This window comes from Anas platyrhynchos, chromosome Z (genome assembly GCF_047663525.1).
Source record: "Anas platyrhynchos isolate ZD024472 breed Pekin duck chromosome Z, IASCAAS_PekinDuck_T2T, whole genome shotgun sequence".
Classification (NCBI taxonomy): domain Eukaryota; kingdom Metazoa; phylum Chordata; class Aves; order Anseriformes; family Anatidae; genus Anas; species Anas platyrhynchos.
Genome location: NC_092621.1, coordinates 7244501 through 7267488, shown reverse-complemented (window position 1 = coordinate 7267488; position 22988 = coordinate 7244501). Strand labels below are relative to the sequence as shown.

Sequence of the window (22988 nt, the reverse complement as noted above, 5' to 3'; positions counted from 1 at the left end):
GCCCTTTTAGTACCTAGGCTTGTTTTTATCTCTGTCCCAGAATCAGAGTTCATGACACCACACATTACAACTGAATGATACCACATGACATCTGATCATACAGCACACTGGGGCTGTTTCTCTGATACTCTACATTACACCTCCAGATATGCTTACATTTTAAAAATTTATATTTTATTTTATTTATTTTTTATTTTTATTTTTTTACTGTGTCTTCAATCTGAGCTGACTAAGCCCAAGTCAAGTTCAGGCTATGGGTGGCATCTGTTTTGGTGGCCTCACACTTTGATCTGCACAATAGAGCAGGTAATAAACTGTTTTAGTACATCTCTACCCTATCCAGGAAGCTCAGAGGACAATGAAGGTAAGTTCCCATCTGTCTCCAAAAGACTCTATAGACTTCCACTGAGTCATGAGCTGGACTTTGCTAATGTGTAATGAAATTAATTAAAAACTCTCCCTTCCCCCATTATTGGTTAAATATTATGACTCACCTGGTTGCTTTGTGAGGATAATAAAACTTGACAGGATTGGGGAGGGGGGAGGGGGGGGGAAGAGAAGGGATGCAGAGGAAGGAGAGGATGCGAGATGTTTCTTCTTCTTTGTGTCTTTTTGGCTTCTTACTGCAAAGTCACATTCTGTCACATTATATACACACCAAAATATTTAGAAACACGTAGGGCAAAGATCAGCTTGCAAACATGAGTTCATGAACTCTGCCAGCACACAGATCTCTCTGTCAGAGCAGCACAGCATCCCAGAGGCAAGTCAAACGAAAACAGTCAGAATAATACTGTAAGGTAACAGAAAAGGCAATTGTATGTCCAAGACCAATCCTGAGCAGAATACATTTTGGCATGTATCTGAGACCTTGAAAAAAAGGAAGCCTCCAAGGTTACCAGCAGAGTCCATTTAAATTTCTATGTACCTTTTATTTGTTTTATTTATTTATTTATTTATATATATATATAGATTTTTTTTTTTTTAAAGGAGGAGTGTTTAATTATCAGTTCTCAAGCAAGTGGTGGTTCGGCAAAATGTCAGATTTCCAGCTGAGACGCCACCAGTTTTGCTTGGGATTGTGTGCCAGGCGGCTGTATGGACAGGCAAAGACCTCCGACTGTTCGCTGAATGAATTTCCACTCGTGCCTCTCGACATTGATTGAAAGCGAAGGCTGCTGTTGGAGCCCTCAGGCAGTCTTAAGAAATCCATCCCTCCCTATGCTAGATCCTTGATGAGTGTAACTCTAGCTTCAAGAGAGACCGATGGAGTGGGAGGAATTTAACCCTTACGTCCCCTGGAGGCAAAGTGCTGTCATTGGTCTGAGCTGATATTCAAAGCAAAGGTAAAGAAAGAAAGGAGAATAATGAAACCAGAATAGGCCCAGCTAGAATCCTATTTTTTCCTTGTCCTTTTTTTTTTTTTTTTTTTTTTGTCCCAGCAAGAAATAAAAGACATCAGCACAGAATCCATTCTAAGATGTTCTTTTGTTTTGCTTCTGAATTCATTTTAATATTGGAACAAAAAAAAAAGAAAGGGAAAAAACTAGCCTATGAACTAGGCGTTGAGCATTAGCTGCAATTGTTGCAGAAGGAAGATCCAGATTGGTGTAAATCTATCCTACAGTATCCTAGAGAACCACTCTAGAAGTGGTTCCTGAACTACTTTTACTCTCTGAATTTATGATTTAGTAGCAATAAAACTGGGATTGTCAAATACTGATTTTAATAGTGTTCCACAAGGTTAATGCGTATAGAAGCACCTGACAACCAGATCTTACTGAGGCATAAATGGGTGTTGTCTCATTAATGCCATGCCAATCCATTCTTTGCAGAGATGTAACCCATCAAATATAGCAAAAGTGTTTATTCATCACAAGGAAAAAAAAAAAAAAAAAAAAAAAGATTTGCTTTTTTGCCACTCTATTTAGCATTTTTCTTAGAACTGAGAATTTTGCAGTATATTTTTAATATCAGGAATACATTGCTGTGAGAGCTAAATGAGACTGCAGTCTGTCATATCAACCAACTGAAGTGTGTGTTGTTTGTTGTTTTTTTTTTGTTTTTTTTTTTCTTTTTTCTTTTTATTTTCTCTATTCTCTATTCCCTTTTCTTCTCTCTCTTCCCTGCCTCATATTTCAAGGACCATATTTTGATTCAGTTCTTGTACATGTCATGTAGCACAGTGGGGTTCTGATACGTCACTTCTAAATATGACGGTAACAGCACTAACAACTGGAGGCAAACTAAGAAAAGCACTGCCACTGCAGATCTCAGAAACATCAAGTAGAATGAAGAGTGAAACATTAAACAAAAATTCTCTCAAACAGTAATGACAGAAAAAACACAGTTCATTAACATCCTGTATTTAAATAAAAATAATAATATACATATAATAAATAATAAATAATATACAATATATAATATGCAATATATGATAAATTAATAAATAATAGTAATATGTAATGATAAATAAATAATAATATATTTACATATATCCATCTGTCTCAGTGCCAAAGCTAATCAAAACCACCATTGATTACCATGGGATTTTGTTTAAATTGTTTTGTTTATAATTGTCCCCTAAATTCCTGACACAGGCATTCCCTTCTACACCAAATTGCGTAAAATCTTCTTTGTTTGTGCTGTTGGATTTTGGTTAAAAAAATAAATAAATAAAAATCCCATTTTCCTTTCTCCTAAATATAAAATACATATAAAATATAGTTTGCAAAACAATAATTTGCTTGGAATAGCAAAATGAGTAAATGAATTATTTTTTTTTAATTCCATTAAATATTTTTATTTTTAAAGTTTTATTTTTATTTCTGTCTCCTCTTTCTCTAACAGAAAACCAGGAAAGTTATATCAAAGTGATCATTTTCTGTCAAAAGGGAATGTTTATTTTGTAAATAGTCATTCAGTAGAATACCAAACCACTTGCTTCACGTTGTGATGGATACAGTGCTAATTAATGTTCTCCCAACTTGTGAGGCTTGAATTACCCCTTACTGAAAATAATGAAATGCTTACTATTGACGTCAGTGCATGCTGGATTGTTCCTCAAAACAGATTGATGAAAAGAGAAGGGAATCTAGCCCTGATTTCTGAAGTCCCTGAAATTACTGAACTCTCTGACATTTACTTCAGCCTCTGGACCATCAGGTTCTGCTCATCTATTAAGTTCAGTTAACTTCACCAAACTAGAACTGCATGTTCAGATGAGAAGGAGAAGCCTTTGTGCTGTTATTCACTGGTGGAACCCTTTCCTCAAATGCCTAAAATCACAGTACCTCCCTCTCTGACCAGAAGGTTCACCCAGAATTTTGCTTTCCTCTGCCACAGTGTCACACAGTCAGGATATGAAGCAGGAAGATATTTCATCCCCTGCAGGTGCTAATGGAAATATCTGACCCCTCTCCCACATCCCATCTCTGAAGAGGACACAGCTGTAGTGACTTCACTCCCCACTCGGGGTGTTTGTCCTTGATAAATCCCTGTGGTGGCTTCTGACTCTATTGTCTGCTCTCAGAATTGCTTTAGTTTTCCATCTAAATGGCAAAATACATGTATTGCCTTAGGCACCAGAACTTTCAGCTTAGAAGTGTCCTGCACTCCCCATGTGCATGCATGCTCACCTTGCAGTCCATAGCCCAAGGGGTGGCTGCTGCAGCAAGGTGCAGAGCATCAGAATTGAGATTTTAGGTTTCTGGAGAATGTCATAGACACTGAGAGATCAGAAGAGAGGTGTGTGGTAAAACACCCCTTGCCTCCTTTAAAAGAAGTGAGCCATATGCATTTAATTCAAAGTAGAGATGTATGAGACTGCCCCTGACGAGGAGTCCTGGGTACCAGACACCAAACAATTGAAGGCAGCTACCTGCAGTCTTGATCAGGAGTCTGAGCTCGACATATGGCCAAGATTTTCTGACAAACCCCAGTATTCTTTTTTTTTTTTTTTTTCTTCTCCTTTCTCATCCCTTGAATTTTCTTTGTGAAAACGCTCTTTGAGGTGCCTTATACTTTTATTTCATCCTACGGAACAGCTGAGGTGCCCTAGAGGTCCTATAGTCTGTTCTTTGAGGCAAGGACTGTTAAGTTAGTGCCTCTTTCTCTCCAGCACCTTCCACTCTAAGTGTTTTAAATGGCAGATAGAATGACACTGCTACAGACTGGTACCTGACAGTAACTAGCACACATGTGCCATCTGAGTTTGTTTAAGGAAATAACATGCACTATAAGTGCAGCTCACTGCTTCTATTTTTTTCCCTCCATTGCTGCCTGCCTGTACATATGTGAAAGGCTTACTCCTGTATAAACCACATCAGAATATCTTTCAAATGGTTTCTTTGGTATTTCTGTTGTAATAATAATAATAATAATAATAATAATAATAATAATAATAATAATAATAATAATAATAATAATAATAACTATAATAATACTTTATCTGTTTAAAAGATAAAACAAAAGAAAGATCCAGTAAGATCCAGTAAATTCATCATGGGTATCGATTCACCTTGGGAAACCAGGCTATTTTCATGACCACATCATACATCTCTGTTATTTGCTATCTGTGGCCATCAGAAGAGCCATACCAATGAGGACATGCAAAGTAAGATCTCATCCAGGCAGTGCCTTCAGTTTCTGTATGAAATTTGGCATGTGATTATTTTTTTTTTTTTTTCCTGATGAAAGTATTTTTTCCTGCTGAAAGTATTTTGCAATGGTTAAGGAAAAAGAATCACAGAATTGAAGGGATTAGAAGGGACCTCAAAAGATCATTGCGTCCAACCCCCCGCCAAGGCATACACACCTCTGAGCCCCAGTTTTTAAGGCCTATTTGGGAACATAATAGCTGAGATGGTTTCTTGCCTCCTACTTTAGAGATAACTTGTGCCCTCTGGCTCATAACATGGTTTTCAAAGTATGATGAAGACGTATCTCTAGAAGTAGTCCTGCAAATGCAAACTCCTGTTATGTGCTTACGTGAAGGTTTAGTTGTACAAATAGCCATAGATGGCATAAGTATGGCCTAAACATGGTATAAAATACTCCACACCTCAGGACTGACTCCACCAAGAAAGACAGAAGGATTATTGTTGTGGGAGACTCTCTTAGGGGAACAGAAGGCCTTATTTGTCGGCCTGACCCTACCCGTACGGAAGTCTGCTGCCTCCCTGGGGCCAGGGTCAGGGACGTTGCCAGGAAGCTTCCCAACCTGGTACGCCCCTCTGACTATTATCCTCTTATTATAGTCCAGGCAGGTAGTGACAACATTGAAGAGAGAAGCCTGAAGGCTATCAAACAAGACTTTAGGGGGCTGGGACGGTTAGTAGATGGAGCAGGAGTGCAGGTGGTGTTTTCATCCATCCCTACAGTGGCAGGGAGGGGTACAGAGAGGACACAGAAAGCCCACCTGTGAAACACGTGGCTCAGGGGCTGGTGCCAATGCAGAAATCTTGGGTTTTTCGACCATGGGGTGCTTTACTCGGCACCCGGCCTGATGGCCGCAGACGGGTCCCTATCTTTTAGGGGAAAACGGATCCTGGGCCAGGAGCTGGCAGGGCTCATTGAGAGGGCTTTAAACTAGGTAAGAAGGGGGATGGGGCTGAAGCAAGGATTGTTGGAGCTGTGCCAGGGGGAACAATAGCAAGGTCGGGGGATAAGGCAATGGCCCAGCTGAAGTGCATCTACACCAATGCACGCAGCATGGGTAACAAACAGGAGGAGCTGGAAGCCATCGTGCAGCAGGCAGGCTACGACTTGGTTGCCATCACGGAGATGTGGTGGGACCACTCTCATGACTGGAGTGCTGCAATGACTGGCTATAAGCTCTTCAGAAGGGACAGGCAGCACAGAAGGGGTGGTGGTGTGTCTCTCTATATTAGAGAGTCTTTCGATGTTGTAGAACTCGAGGCTGGGAATGACAAGGTCGAGTCCCTTTGGGTTAGGATCGGAAGGGACAACAAGGCTAGCATCCTGGTTGGGGTCTGTTATAGACCACCAAACCAGGATGAGCAGATGGATGAGGAGTTCTACAGGAAGCTGACAGAAGTTGTGAAATCATCAGCGCTTTACCTCGTGGGGGACCTCAACTTCCCTGACATATCCTGGAAGTACAACACAGCCCAGAGAAAGCAGTATAGGAGGTTTCTGGAGAGCGTGGAAGATAGCTTCCTGACGCAGCTGATTAGTGAACCTACCAGGGGTGGCGCCCCGCTAGACCTTCTCTGCACAAGCAGAGAAGGACTGATGGAGGATGTGATTGTCGGGAGCTGTCTTGGGTAGAGTGACCACAAAATGGTGGAGTTCTCTATTCTTGGCAAGGCCAGGAAGGGGACCAGTAAAACCGCTGTATTGGTCTTCCCGACAGCTGACTTTGTGCTGCTGAGCACACTGGTTGGTAGAGTCCCTTGGGAGGTGGCTCTGAAGGGCAGAGGAGTCCAGGAAGGCTGGCCGCTCTTCAAGAGGGAAATCTTAATGGCGCAGGAACGGTCTGTCCCCATGTGCCCAAAGACAAGCAGGTGGTGAAGAAGACCAGCCTGGCTCAAGAGAGAATTGTGGCTTGAGCTTAAGAGAAAAAAGAGGGTTTATAATCTTTGGAAAAGAAGGCAGACCACTAGGGAGGACTATAAGGATGTTGTGAGGCTGTGCAGGGAGAAAATTAGAAAGGCCAAAGCTCATCTGGAGCTCAATCTGGCTACTGCCGTTAAAGATAACAAAAAATGTTTTTATAAATACATCAACACAAAAAGAAGGACTAAGGAGAATCTCCATCCTTTACTGGATGCGGGGGGAAACTTAGTTACAAGAGATGAGGAAAAGGCAGAGGTGCTTAATGCGTTCTTCGCCTCAGTCTTTAGCAGCAATACTGGTTGTTCTCTGGATACCCAGTACCCTGAGCTGGTGGAAGGGGATGGGGAGCAGGATGTGGCTCTCACTGTCCACGAAGAACTGGTTGGTGACCTGCTACGGCACTTGGATGTGCACAAGTCGATGGGGCCCGATGGGATCCACCCAAGGGTACTGAGAGAACTGGCAGAGGAGCTGGCCAAGCCGCTTACCATCATTTATCAACAGTCCTGGCTATCATGTGGGTAGTTAGGGTCTGGTGGCTGGAAGATGTGGCGCTGTACGGAAAGGTGGAGCCCCTCCCTTGATGGACAGTAGCGTGTGGCCTGTGATGTAAGCAAGCGGAAGTGACGCTACGGGCCTCGGGTATATAAGCCCATGTGACTCGACAATAAACGCCATTTGCCATCCACCACATTGGTGTCTGTGAGCCGATGGACCGAGCGGCCTGGGGTTGGTCGCCGTGCCGTTCCTGAACCAGGTCGCCACTGCCCCCTGAAGGCAACAAGTGGTGCCGAAACCTGGGAAAACTCCTGATTCGGGTGAACGGCGGCCGGAGCGGCGGGACCAGCCCGGTGGGGAGGAAGCTCCCGGACCAACAAGATGGAAACCCTTGTGAAGGTCGTATCAAAGTTGTGGAAGCTATGGGGTGGCTCGGCTGAGGAAGCCAGGGGTGCCGGTGGGGAACCAGAGCCTGGGGAAATCTGGGAGAGACCACGGCCATGTGTGCCCCAGTATGGTGCTGAACTAGAAGACGAAGAATCAGGTGAAGAAGCCTCCGGCGGGAACGGGGATGAAGTGCTAGGTTTTACTAACAAGTGGAAATGCGAGAAAGAGAACGGTTGCGGGGACGACCGGGGAGGAGGTAGAAGCGTGAGAGAGGGGCAGAGAGCCGATCGGAATGGCCATCCGAAAACACGCTCCTGTGGCGCAAACGCCTCGCTGAGAAGGCGGCGGGGCGAGCCACGAGGCAGAGAGCGGCCCGCCCGCAGGGGTGGGGGGCGGGGCTGGAACTCGATGGGAGGGTACCGGAACTCGGAGGTGAGCAGTCAGTCAAGCTCTGACTCCAGATCAGATACCGATTCAAATTCGGAGGAGGAAATGGGGACAGATAGCAAAAATATCCCCATCCGAAATAAAGCTGCACCGCGAGGCGGAGAAATTCCTCTCATGGATTGGAGGAAAATTAAGATTGCGTGTGCCGTCTGGGCTTTATCGGCCATGTTAGCGTTCCCGGTCTGGGTGACAGACGGGGGGCAGAGGGTTCACTCACCAACAAACCCTAAGGATGTACAAGCGATTGTTAAAGCCATTGTGGATAAAGGGCTTCATTCTGCAATGGTCTCCACCCTCATAGATGGTGTTTTCAGGGGAGACGACATGCTCCCGTTTGATATAAAACAAACTTGTAGACTGATCTTTGACAGGGGTGGGATGATCATTTTCAAACGAGAATGGGGGGACAACTGTATGAGACAACTGGCCCAAGTAACTGGGGTGGATCACCCGCTTTATGGCTCTAGCCTGCAGTGGCTAATGGGTACGGACCCAACAGTGATCACCCCACAGGCGCAAGTCCAGGGCCTGAGGGCCCACAAAGGTATGGCAACTCGTGCGGCCAGAGAAGCTCCAAACAGCTGACGCCCTAACTTCAGAACAAAACTAATGAAAACTGAGTTTCTGTTCAGAGGAACGGATCATCGGGCACCCCCGTAATCTGTATACCCCGGTGACAAGAGAAGACAATAAGTCAGCAAGCGTCCTGTCTAAGCCTGAGAGTTCCACACTGGCAGAATCCAGACAACAGCGAAGCGGCCTCCATGGGTGGGGGGCTGCAATGCCTTTGTGTGATCTTATCTTTGGACCTTGTATACTAAATATGCTTGTGTTGTTTGTTAAAAGTTGGTTAGAGAAAGTTAACATTATGTTGGTAGAACACCAACAACTACTTTAAGAGTGTATTTACTCAGGGTTACCAGTTACCTCTTAGTTTTCTCCTGGTTATTGTGCCTTATGTTTTTTAGTTAAGTTACGATGTCTACGTCTTAAGATTGTTATATTTTAGCTAATTTGGTTGTGCATAGGGAGGGGGGAAATGCGGGTAGTTAGGGTCTGGCGGCCGGAAGATGTCGCGATGTTCGGAAAGGTGGAGCCCCTCCCTTGATGGACAGTAGTGTGTGGCCTGTGATGTAAGCAAGCAGAAGTGACGCTATGGGCCTCGGGTATATAAGCCCATGTGACTCGACAATAAACGCCATTTGCCATCCACCACATTGGTGTCTGTGAGCCGATGGACCGAGCGGCCTGGGGTTGGTCGCCGTGCCGTTCCTGAACCAGATCGCCACTGCCCCCTGAAGGCAACACTATCAGGGGAAGTCCCAGTGCACTGGCGGCTAACAAACGTGACGCCCATCTACAAGAAGGGCCAGAGGGGAGACCTGGGAAACTACTGGCCTGACAGTTTGACCTCAGTGCCAGGGAAGCTCATGGAGCAGATTCTCTTGAGAGTCATCACGCAGCACTTGCAGGGCAAGCAGGTGATCAGGCCCAGTCAGCATGGGTTTATGAAAGGCAGGTCCTGCTTGACGAACCTGATCTCCTTCTATGACAAAGGGACGCGCTGGATGGACAAGGGAAAGGCTGTGGATGTGGTCTACTTTGACTTCAGCAAGGCATTTGACACCATCTCCCACAGCATTCTCCTCAAGAAACTGGCTGCTCTTGGCTTGGACTGGCACACGCTTCGTTGGATTAGAAACTGGCTGGATAGCCGGGCCCAAAGAGTCTAGGTAAATGGAGTCAAGTCCAGCTGGAGGCCGGTTACTAGTGGAGTTCCCCAGGGCTCGGTGCTGGGGCTGGTCCTCTTTAGTATCTTCATCGATGATCTGGATGAGGGCATTGAGTGCACCCTCAGGAAGTTTGCAAATGACACCAAGTTAGGTGCGTGTGTCGATCTGCTCGAGGGTAGGAAGGCTCTGCAGGAGGATCTGGATAGGCTGCACTGATGGGCTGAGGTCAACTGCATGAAGTTTAACAAGGCCAAGTGCTGGGTCCTGCACCTGGAATGCAATAACCCCAAGCAGAGCTACAGGCTGGGAGATGTGTGGTTGGAGAGCTGCCAGGCAGAGAAGGACCTGGGAGTTATGGTTGATAGTCAGCTGAATATGAGCCAGCAATGTGCTCAGGTGGCCAAGAAGGCCAATGGCATCCTGGCTTGCATAAGTAGCAGTGTGACCAGCAGGGCTAGGGAGGTGATCGTCCCCCTGTACTCGGCTCTGGTGAGGCCGCACCTCGAGTACTGAGTTGGGCCCCTTGCTACAAGAAGGACATCGAGGTGCTTGAGTGAGTCCAGAGAAGGGCGACGAAGCTGGTGAGGGGCCTGGAGAACAAGTCCTATGAGGAGCGGCTGAAGGAGCTGGGCTTGTTCAGCCTGGAGAAAAGGAGGCTCAGGGGTGATCTTATCGCTCTCTACAGGTACCTTAAAGGAGGTTGTAGCGAGGTGGGGGTTGGTCTGTTCTCCCATGTGCCTGGTGACAGGACGAGGGGGAATGGGCTTAAGTTGCGCCAGGGGAGTTTTAGGTTGGATCTTAGGAAGAATTTCTTTACTGAAAGGGTTGTTCGACATTGGAACGGGCTGCCCAGGGAAGTGGTGGAGTCACCATCCCTGGAAGTCTTTAAAAGATGTTTAGATGTAGAGCTTAGGGATATGGTTTAGTGGGGACTGTTAGTGTTAGGTCAGAGATTGGACTCGATGATCTTGAGGTCTCTTCCCATCCAACCTAGAAATTCTGTGATTCTGTGATTCTGTGAAAATCTCTGTGAATGTTCACTTATCCCGGCTTTGTCAAATCACAGAGTTTTTGAAGCCTGTAAAATGCTTTTTTCAGTCTCAATGACTGATCCTACAGTGCTTATGCAGGAAAAGGGGATTTCAACAACTTCAGTAAAAGTTTGGGCCCATAATGTGTTTAATCCCAAACAAGTAAAACTGAGCCTTGTCCTCCCCTCTTATGTGAGTATGTTAAGCTTCTTGCAGGACAGCAGAAACGATTCTGTTAGCTCTTGCAAGGCTCCTTGAAGCTTCCTTTGTAGGTACATGGCAGGGTTGTGTATCATACTACAAAGCGAAGCCTGTTTCATCCAGCAGAGAAGCTTTTGTATTGCTACTGCTGTCTGTATACAACACATTTTTCAGCTCAGTTTCTCTTCAGAAAGTTTCATTTGGAACAAGAAGAAGGAATTATAGCTAAGTGCTAGACAGACTGAGGAAACTTGCATTGTTAGCTTTGCACTTCCTATTTTGAGCCTCCCGTTTTTCTCCTAGCCCTTGCCTTCCACCTCTGTTTAGCTCAGCAGTTATTGAGCATGGAGAAAGGAAAGTTGAATAGAAAGATTAGTACTTTTATTTACCCTGAGGAGGAAACTGACAGAGTTTCTCCTTCCAGAAAACAGATATACATTTGGACCTTTTCACTCCAAAGAAGGAAGGAAACCTAAATTTCCTGTCTCCTAGCAGGATATTATGCCACAACTCATTTATAGAACCTAATTTAGGAAAATAAGATCAGTTCAACTTGTAAGAGATGCATTAAGATTTATTTTTTCCTTTTTTAAGCTTTTACAGACTAAAATCCATGTGCTGTGGAGGTAAAATTATTGATGTTTAAGATCTGAGAGGTCTGTATAAGAAGTTTATCCTAACTAAAAGGACATTGCTTTCAGCTAAAAGCTAGAAGTAATTCACCTGGTCCACCATTTCTCCAGAGGACATCAAAGTTACATTTGGTTGTCCAATCAATTTGTTCAATCAATTTGTAAATGTTGTCACGAATGGAGAGCCCACAACCTCTCTACAGTTTCAATGTTGTTTTTGGTTGTTTGGTTGTTTGTTTTGTTTTTCTATTTCAATGTTTCATCACACATTACATTTTTCCCCTATATTGCAATTCCACTTGATGGTTGTTATCTCTTCTCCCTTCACTGGACACTTCTGAGAACAACCTGACTACAGATTTTTCTAAGTACTCATGAGGTTGTCAAAGAACAAAAAAATATGTCTTTTCCCCAGAGAGCTCAGCCTCAGCTCCACCAATGTCCCTATGCACATTCTCCAGTCCTTTGGCAATAACGATGGTCTTTCGCCAGATTCCCCAGTGTACCCCTGTCTGTCTTGTACTGGGGAGCCCAGCACTCCAGGTGTATCTCACCAATGCTGAGAGAGAAGTATCACCTCTTGACCTGCTGGCAATGCTCTGCCAAAATGCTGCACAGTAGGCTGTTCTTGTTTGCAAGGGCACATTTTTGGCTCCTGGTCAACCTGTCCACCAGGACCACCCCAGGTCCTTTTTTTTTTGGAAAGCTGTTTCCTAGCCCCAATTAAATAAAATCCCAATTATAATGATAGAAAAAGCACACAAAGAACTCTCATTAGCAGAGTTACATCAGTGTATCCTTTACTGGTCAGGAAGCCAGATACTTGAGAGCAATACCACAGGATGGACATGTGGCCCTCCTTCCTGAGCCAGGACTGCAGGGGAGAGAGGTGTGGCTGCCTCCTGTGTTTGTTTTTCATAAGGGGAAGGGAGTGTTTGCTGATCTGCTGTGCCTATGTTTAAACTGAGTTCAGGACTCTAATTGCCTGGTGTTTTCTGGAGTGTATTTGCTTGCTGTCTTGACTGGCTTTGGACTGGAGTGTGTTTGTTCTGAGTGATTTTGGAGTTTGTTTGCTTTGAGGGAAAGTGGGGATTTGTCTAGACTGAAACTTGTGGTGTTCCTGTGCCAGCTGTTTCATGTGAGGCACTTCTCTTCCCTCGGGGCACTACTTTGGAGCTTCAGCCTTATTTTTCCTCTGTGCAGGCAGGGGTACCTCATGCTTAAAGGGGTCACTGCTTTTTCCCTTATTTCAGCTGTGTTGCAAAAGGAATTCTTTAGGAAAAACAAATAAAAAAAATCCCTTTAAGATCATATCTAAACAACTCCGTGAGTTTTTTTTTTTTTTTTTTTTTTTTTTTCAAAAACAACAAAATGGATACATTAATTTCTTATTTTTAGACATAAGCACAGTCCCTATAGAACTGAGCAGACAGCTACAAATGCATTTCCTGGAAGGAAAATGCCAATTACAACTTACAAGCAGAATGTTTAGGGTTAATTATATATAGTCAATGGATTTGCATCAGCAACTAACCTGCCAAGGCTAGGCAAGACTACTTTTTTTTTTCAAAACCAAATTTCAGAACCAAACAAAACCTGCACAGTGAATTTGGACAATTTTTTTTTGGTTAAAAAAAAAATAAATAAAAGTGGCAATGTGGTGTAAAGACCACACGGACATAAGGGCTCTTTTAGGATCTGTGACTGCTACTACCTTATGGATGACATAACTTCAACTCTCTCTTATTATATGCTATTAAGGGCAAAACTTCATCCCATTATTGAGGACAGGCTCCCTTCTTACACTATTTGCCCCACAGCAGTCCTTTTCCACTCATTTCAGCAGTCCTCATCCACTCACTTCCATTCATTGGTCAACAACTTTGCCCGGCAACCACAAACACACAGCAACTTCCATGCCTTAATGGCTAGAGAACAAGCAACCCGAGACGGCAAGGCCTCTCATGAATCGCCCTTCTTTGTTCTTTCTAAACTCTCTACATTCCTGATGGCCTCATCGTTAAGAGTCAGATGTTAATCAACAACCGGTCGGCTTGCCGACCCCCTTGGCCACACTCTCACATGGAAAAACAGAAAGCAGTATTTTTATTTGCTCATCAGCAGCAAAATGACAGGGGAAAAAAATAAATAAAAAAAGGAAACAAAATAAAAGAAAATGTGAAAAGAAATAAAAAGCAATTTATATTGTTATGAGTGTAACCTTAGCTCTATAATTCTCCACGGTGAGAAACTTTTCAGGGTCAGAGAAAATACGCATCAGTTGTTTCTGTGTAGCCTTTTCATTTTTGTTTGTTTGCTGAAATGCATTTTGAGTGGTTAGACAGTAATATACTAGGCAAAACATAGACCAAAGAGGCAGAAGAGGAAACCTAAACTGTCTCTCTAGAGAATTAGAGGAAAGGAACTCTGAAGCGTCACTTGATGTTTGGTGAGTAGAGAAAGGTTTCTTTCAAAGGGATGAACAGTGTCCTAGTATCCCACTTGTAAAAACCGGGAGAAAGGAGTCCTTGAAGAGAGCCAGAGAGATGAAGCTATTTATTTTTTGTGTCTCGAGCGATTATTAAAGAACTGTGTACTTATGCTTATCTGCAGTTTATCAGGCAGCCACTAGATGTCTCTGATTATTGCACACAGTTTCAGGACAATTCAGTCTGCGGTAAACAAAGGAGACAAAACTGGATCTAGAGAAGTATGAAATCTTACGTAGAGCTCGACTTACATTTGCTGTTAGATAAATGTCCTATTTTTAAAACACCTATCATTCTGCATATTGCAGCAATATCAATGTTTCATATATACAAACTGCCTTTTATCAGAAAAGATCCAGGTGAGAACCCTTCTTGTAACTTCCATTTGTCCTTTTTGTAATTTTCATAATTGTGTAAAAAAATGATTTCTGATTTTTCACAGTAAGTGAAAACAAGTCTAATGCTCTACATCATAGCTAGTCTATCAGCATACCAGAATACAGCAGTGTGGCATGCCCAAGTCACACTATTTACAAATGAGCCAGTCAATGAATGAAATATCTTTAATAAATACCATTTGTGTTCACTGAAAATACCAAAGCAGTTTTTGTGCATGCACAACAAATAGTTGTGAATACTGTGAATGAAATTCTGGCCACATTTTAACCAAGAGCATAGTGAACATCACCTATATAAAATCTCCTGGAGCTTTTGACTGAAAAGACTATTTTTCCTAAATGGAGTACGTTTAGGCCAAGCCTTTTCAGCACAGAATGATGATGAAAAAGAAAACAGTGTTTTATACAGAAGTGCACATTTATTGTTTTGTGTAATATATAGCCTAATTTCTTGCCGTCTTTTCCTTGCAAAGTCATGTACAGTGAGTTTCAAAGTGTATGTGAGATGGAATTAGTCTGGAACAGAGCTACACCTTTATAATTTAAAACACCTTTATAATTTAAAATGAGGAGGAAACCTAACCATTATACTGAACATAATAGCATGTCTACTTCAGGAGCTGTTCAATGTGTAGCTGTCTTTTTTTTTTTTTTTTTTTTGTCCCCGGTAGGTCCAAATGGGAACTGATGTCTAATAAAGGAAGGAGACAGAGCTGGTACTTTGTAGAAACTTGTAGTTTAGCTGTTTACTTTTCTAAAAAAAATCCCTCAAGAATGGAGAGAACCTGAGACTGACAACCCAAGTGCCACCTCCAATTTCACCACCGCCTTAATAATGTTCTGAAGTGGGTTAAGGCCTCTGGGATCTGTTAAATATATCACTTCATCATTATAATGATCATTGGAAAGGTTTATTCATTGCCATTGTTGGCAACAATTTTTTCTCTGTGCTGTGCCAACCACACTGAAGGAAAGCTTCTCCCTATTCCACATTGTGATTAAGTGTGCTGGGATGTCAAACAGGAAAAGGACTTCTTGGTAGAGAGCAAAAATGATAGAAATAGGAACTGAGATTCTCAGGGAGATAAATGAGTAGGAGAGATTTATTGATGAAGCATAGATAGTGCTAAGAGTAGAAGTTAAAATAGCAGAAAACGAGGTTCAAGGGAGTAAATTGAGGGAAGAGATTTGTACTTCAGGGAGAAGCAGCAAATGGAAAGTGTATAGCCATGATAAAAGAGCATGAAGCACACAGACAAGAAACAGAGATGTGAAGCCATAAACATCTTCTGGTCCTCCCATGTGGGTAACCCATTTTAGCTATCTACCTGCAGTGTCATTACTGGAAATGAAACTTGGTATTTACATGATGGCTTTGAAAGGTGGTGGGCCATGTGTATTTCTGTTGCAATCCCACTGGTGTCACTACAGGCTGTGAAGTTCCTCTGGGGAGAGCACACTTAGATGTTACACCTGCAGTTAATAAACCTCAGCACATCTCAGCCCCTATTTTCTGATCAAAGGCATGTGGTTCATGATAAGCCAGACCGAACAGCTGGCTTGAGGCTTTTGTGGCTGCTTTTAGGAACCAGGCTCACTGACAAGGCTGGCTCCACTCTTTAGCTAGGTTAACTCTTGCCCTATTCTTCAGCACCAGATTTGACCTATTCACCTGCACCAGATTTGACACAACGCTCTAAAAACCTAGCTTGAACAGCTTTTCCTCTATTTAGAACAATGATAATTATTTCTGATGGTTTTACATTCAGAGTTTTAGAAGAATAAATTATTGCATTTGCTTAGATCTATCTCAAATAAGGTATGTAACACATTTGTAATGAAATTTAATCGAGATGGTCTTAGCTAGTATTGCTCTATTTAAAGGCAAAAAATCAGGGTAGAAAAAGGGGATCTGATGGGATACATGTCATCTGAACTATAAACATAAAAGCATTGATTTTTCTAAGAATAAAGTCTGATGGATAGACAGGACTTTGGGTTATAAGAGCATAAACTTTTTGTAACTATTTTCTGCATTGATGAAGCTTGTTTCAGGCCTAGCTGGACTTTAGATCTCATTCAAGTCGAGGGCATGAATCTTGTTACAGTGTTTGGAGTTGTATGGCTCCAACCATTCTGTCCATTTCAGATGATGGTTTCAAAGCAAGCCCTAGCCATATGAAGGCCTATTGAATTACAGGCTATATGAGGTGTAATGTTATTTATCAGCTGGCAAATATTATTATACTATACTAAACTATTCTTGATTAAGCCAAGGGACATGGAAGAAAGACTAAACTCAAACATGACTATTCAACTTAGTAACTGTGTCATCCACACAGGGAATAAACAAATAAATCAATCTTGTCAGCAACTGAAATCAATAGCTCAGGTCCTGAGTTCTGTTCTCCATGATCCACAGACATTGGGTTAAGCAGAAATAATGAAGATAAGAAATCAGCCTTCTATTCAGTAATCACTGCAATAATAATGTGGAAGATCCCTGGATGCATATTTCTGTCTGACCAGTGACTTCCATCAAATTATGCTGGCCAGCTCTTTCAGACAAACCACTTTCAAATCCAAGTACAAAGCTCAACTTTACCTCAATAATTTCTTCACATAAGCACCTACGGAAAAACAGACACAGCTTGGAAAATCAAGTAATTTCCCTCCTCTGGGAAAGAAGAAAAAGAAAAGGATTATAGCTGTCCTTTTTAATCTGAAATATTTGAGACATGCTGAATTACCGCACTGATGAGACTTACGATTTCCATGAGAAAATGAGACATGTAGTCTCCCTCTGGGAAGGTGTTTGACTTTAACAGAAACATCCATGTTCCCTCAGGCTGGGATGTGACTGGCAATGTACCATCGATCCTTAAACTGACTGATTTCTTATCCTGCTTGCCATACATAGTATTATCACCAAAGAAGCTGTTCCACGTTTGCAGCAAGAAGCCATTGCAGACCAGCTCCGGTGAAAGACTGCGTGTGTACCTGATATCCTAGATGCTGTATTTGAGGAAAGGAATTGAGGAAAGGATTAATGCCATTCAGTTGCCTATGCTGCACTCATTTCAACACTTCTGTGGGGTATGTCAGTCCTCTCCACTCTTTGAACACAGAGAAGTCAGAGAAAGGGGTGTTCCATCCCAGATCCTCTCCTTCATCCACCTCTACTTTCTGTAGCCTTCAAATATAGGAAGAAGTCTAAGACAATGTCTGGGTGACTCTGCAAAATCAGTTTGATGCCCTTCTGCATTAAGAAGGCAAGAAGGATAGCAAATTAAAGAATATTGGGGACCTCAGGGTCTTGCTAATTGACAAGCCTCGCACCTGGTCTGGTCCCACAACAATTTTGTCTCTCCTGTAATCCTCTGCTCTGATTGACCCATTACAGACACCCAGCATCCTTAGACGCCTCTTTCTTCCTACAGCAGTGGAGGAGGAAACCTATTCAGTAACCCTACTAGGTCTTTAATGACACTTGATAGTCTGTCCTGGAATTTGGGATGAAATGGATGAACAGAGATGAGCAACTGAAAAAGAAAAGAAAAGAAAAGAAAAGAAAAGAAAAGAAAAGAAAAGAAAAGAAAAGAAAAGAAAAGAAAAGAAAAGAAAAGAAAAGAAAAGAAAAGAAAAGAAAAGAAAAGAAAAGAAAAGAAAAGAAAAGAAAAGAAAAGAAAAGAAATAATAAAATAAAATAAAATAAAATAAAATAAAATAAAATAAAATAAAATAAAATAAAATAAAATAAAATAAAATAAAATAAAATAATAAAATAAAATAAAATGGAAACCTCCTTGTAAGAATACAGTCAAGCCCTAGTTCTGTTAGATATCTTTTACAGGTATGTTCATAATCTCTGGTGAAGAGCATAGCATTGCGTTATAGCACTCACTGATTCACTGTTATTTCACTATTTGACTCCAGTTAATACACTCCATGTCTCTCTCTGTCTCAGATTCCTCATCAAAAAGAAAAACAAAACCCCAAAACAAGACAGGTAATAAATCTCATATCCTATTATTGGAACTATCTGCAAAATGCTTTAACATACATTGACAAGGTTTTATTTGATGCTGGTAGGTTAGTGACAGTCCAGGTACCATCCATGCTTTCATTTGAAAACCTACAGACAATGGGTTTGATATAGAGTGAATAATACACTTGAGGAATGAGTGAATGGGGAGAGGGACAAACACTGGCTGTATAAATTAGTAAGAGCTGTTTTTCATCACTGGAAGTACACAGTTTTCCCTTTAACCTCTGGCAAACAAATATGTATGTGTACAGGTTTAAAAAAAAAAAAAACAAAAAAAACATGAAGTGTAGGAACTTGTCTTCCAGCCTATTGTTCAGATGATAGATGACTTTGTAAATGTCACAGAACTTTTTCCCTCCCATATGAAAAAGAAAGAATCTGATCAATTCCTTCCCACTCCCCAGTGCTTCCCCAGGCAACTTCTGCAACCGATGCAAAGCATAGCATTCAGTGTCAAAGCCTGTTACATGCTGCTATCTCCTAATAATATTAAAATGAAAATGAAAGTAGCTCCCAAACAATCTTTAAATCAATCCTAATATGATCAAATTTAATATCTCCCTCTCTCTCTTCCTCTTCTCCACTCCCTTCCCTGTCTCTTGAACGTTTACTACAGCATTTTGTCTGCAACAATGGATTCAGTTGTCACATTACTGATTGGTGTCCAAACTCTAAAGTTTGACATAGTTGTCCTGTTCAAAGGGTTGCTGTACCTATCTTTTTAATTTGATTTCTTTCTATCTGTTTTGTTTGTTTGTTTGTTTGTTTGTTTGTTTTCCTGATCTGAAGCTGCAACATGTTTTCGGTGTAATTGAACTGACCATAAGATAAGAATTTTTACTAAGTCTGGGAAGAAAGTAGCTTCTGCCTAAAGATGGCCTTTTTATCTTTCTATCGGCTAGCCTAGATGTTTACCAGAACTGTTATTCCTGGTGGATAGTGCCTCCCTGTCCTTTGAGAACTTTCATAATTCTTGCCTGAACTTGATTTGTTCTGGGAAACTAAAGAAAATAAAAGGCATTTGAAGACTGATGGAAAGGCGAATTAAACTAAATTCATTTTTAGTGCTTTAGTCATTATATCTTTGGAAGCCTGGTGTAATGGGATGCAAACAAAAACTTCAAAGTCCTGAACAAGGGTTGTCTGATTATAAGAACATTCTTGCAACAAGAAGTTAAAGCAGTTCTCTGAGAAAAAAAAAAAAAAAAAAGAGGGGGGTTGGGGGAAGAGGGAGTTCATGGTGCCAGTTTTAATAATTAATATAGCTTACTTTGCACAGATGAAAAAATACTGAGTATTGGATCCCAAAATATCACATAAAATGAGCAATCAGCCCTCAAAAACTCCTTTCAGTGGAATTCCAGAGAGGTGTTGGTTCATACCTATGATTATTAAATAGTTTTAACAAGGACCTAGGGAAAAAAATAAACAGAAAATCATTACAGAGAGTATTTTCAGATGACATAAATTTGGGCAGAGTAGTAAATAATGAGCAAAATAGATGACTTAGTTAGAGCTCTCTGGATTGCTTGGTAAGCTGGGTGTAAGTGAACAATTGGGACCAAGTGTGCCATTACAAATCCAGGGGAGAAAGAAGTATTAAAGCTGACTATACAAACAGAAGGATAATGCAAGGAGGTAGTGACCCATTTTTTAAACATGGCTATAGCTGCTGCTCTTCCAGATTCCCTTTGTAAAAATCTTTTGCACATCAGGGTTCAGACATAAATTATTCTTATGTCTCCCTGTATGAATTCAGTATTTCATTTGATCTGGCTTGGCAGAGGTAAAACACACGGGGAGATTTGATTAGTCTGTAAGTATCTACGTAAAGAACATTGTGGACAAAGCTGTGGTGTTGTTCAAAGGTTGGATGTTAAAGCTACAGAAATTCAAACTGAAAATAAAGCATAGATTTAAACAGCAAGATGATTAACCACAGGAACTATTTACCAAAGAAGGTGGTAGATTTTCCATCTCTGTGTGTTCTTAAAATGGGTTTGCTACTTTTCTTACTTCAAACATACAATTTGGACTCCGTGTAGGAATTAATATAAGGAACTCCCAGGGCTTGCTTTGTGGAAAGAGGTTTCCTTTTATCCATAGTGCTAGAGAAATTACACTGCCAGAAATGCCTTGTTTGGCCCAATATTTAACCAACTGTAAAAGTGAGTGTGAGACATTCAACCACATGCATTATCCACAAAGCTCAATTCTGATAGCTCTGTGGACATTGCCCAGAGGACCAATTAATTGTCCATCTGCCTTCAATATAGCACCTATTTTGCCTGATATACTCAATTTTCTTCAACTCTATCCTGAATTTGTCACTACTTCAATTTATTTATTATGATTTAGAAATAAATCCTCAAGTCTCATGACACAGCTGAATTTGTCACAATAATCACCTGAGCACAACATATTCCTGTTGTGAAGCTTGATAGGTTAATAGAGCTTCACAAACCTTGTAATGGGGTTTGAGATGCTTGGATAAAAGTGATAAGTATTGGGTAAAATCACCATTAATATTTTTTTAAAACCTTCAAGTATAGTGGCACCCAATTAGACATGCTGAGAACATTATCAGAGTATTAGTCAAGGTATACACCAGCTACCTTTCCTCAAACCTTTTTTTTTTTTTTTTTTCTACAAGAACAGAGAATTATTTTTGTCCATAGATTCAGCACTGAATCATTAGGGCTGGAAGAGGGACCCTAGTGGGTGGCATATCTTGTGCTTCTGATTCACAGCAAGACTGAATTCATTTTCTTTAAGCCATTACTGTTAGACTGATTATAAGTCCGCCCTTCAAAGCTTCTAAGTGAAAGTGGTTCTGTGACCTCCCTTGGCAGTTTGTTCCATGGCTCTAGCTATCCTAATAGTTATAAAGTTTGTCTTAATCATTAACTTAAATTTCCCCTTTGTTGCAGCTTCATCCCATTACTGCTTATTCTGACCTTGGTGACTAATTAGAATAATTGGCCCCTGACCTCCTTCTATTGTTCTTTATGTATTTGGAACAGAGATGGGTGTCAAACAGAAAATGTGGAACCATATCCTAATGCCCTGACAGCCTGGGGAAAACATACAGCCTTGGGACTTCTGTTTGACCTATAGAAAGGGTAAAAGCTATTAGAATGTTTAGAATAACATTTTGTCTTTAAAGAAGCTCCATTTTACTAGAGTTTTTATGCAATTACATATTAGCAAGCCAAAAACATCTTGCTGAACTGGCCAGAGCTACCTGGTTAATCAAATCACGTCTGTCCTTCCTCAACCACAAAGGTAGTAGTGAAGCATTAGTAGCTCAGGGTGGTTCAGAGGTTTCGATCAGGGCAACTCATTTGGCATACAGTGTTATAGTTCCTGAACAGTGCCAAATTTTAGCAGATCCATTCAGCAAGACTGGGATTTGTCAGCATCCCTGCTTTATGGAGGAAGAACAGAGAAGATCAGATTAGACTCCCAAAGATATTTGAGGAGATCCTCTTACTGGTTTGGGCAGAAAAAAAAATGAATCCAGTTCTCTCTAAGATATAAATTTGCATGTTAATTCCAGCCTTTGCCTCACTCTGGAACATATCTATTGAATATAGGATTCAGGATCTTCTCCATGATTACAGCTGTAGGTTGTTCTACAGGACATGCTTATTTCTGAGATCTAGGATTGTTCAGATTCAAAATACTTGTCTTTTCAATGAGTATTTTTTCATGAAATGATTGTACACTTTTACTATATACATTGTCTTACTGGAGTGGATCATGTGTCTTGGAAGGATGTTGGATAGGTCTGAAGAGTTCATTTCTTTTCCACATAATTTTTGTTCCATACAAACTAACATATACTTAATGCTATTTTCCAATGTCACAAACTTGCATCCAAAAGAGACTCATGACTTTGAGATCATAGCAACATTAGTAGTCTCTTAATGTAGGATGATTTTAGAAGGAAAGGAGCTTCTTTTTTTTTTTGGGTGTGCACCAGTGGTTAGGTCACCTGTTGATATTGTATGAAGCTGCCTTCAAATGCTGTAGAAATTGGGTCTTGTTAGTAGGATTCATAATAAATTTATCAACAGCTCATTATTAAAAAATCTGTTTTTTAGAAATAAATACAGTCATTATGTATGTAATTTATACTTCTGGTTTCTAGGACAGTCTGTGGCAATAGGTTCGCAAGATTGGCATATAATACATGCAAAAAAAAAATTTATATATATATATATATGTGTGTGTGTGTGTGTGTGTGTGTGTGTGTGTGTGTGTGTATTTTTTACCCTAATGCCTAATAATTTTATTGTGTGCTCCAGAATTATTGGGCTGAGAATAACCATTTTTTTATAAATGTTTTTGGCAGTTCTGTTTTAAAGACCTTTGATTCTTCTCCGTTATCTATGGAGATCTAATATTATTGCATTTGTGTGTATTTCTTTACCACGTTTTTATTGCTGGTGTTGGTGAAATCTGTATCCCATTGATTTCAAGAGGAGTATATCAGAGCAGACACTTTTTTTTGCTCTGATAGATAGATTCTTCCTCTAAATG

At 41.2% G+C, this 22988-nt stretch overlaps 1 long non-coding RNA gene across 1 annotated transcript in view; it reads left to right on the top strand.

The window, feature by feature from the left end:
- Positions 1-185: 185 nt before the first annotated feature.
- LOC119714492 (uncharacterized) overlaps positions 186-22988 on the top strand; it is a 28115-nt gene continuing 5312 nt past the window's right edge. The window contains exon 1 of the long non-coding RNA XR_005261746.2: positions 186-364. This is a non-coding gene — a long non-coding RNA (uncharacterized lncRNA). The remainder of the gene's footprint in view (positions 365-22988) is intronic.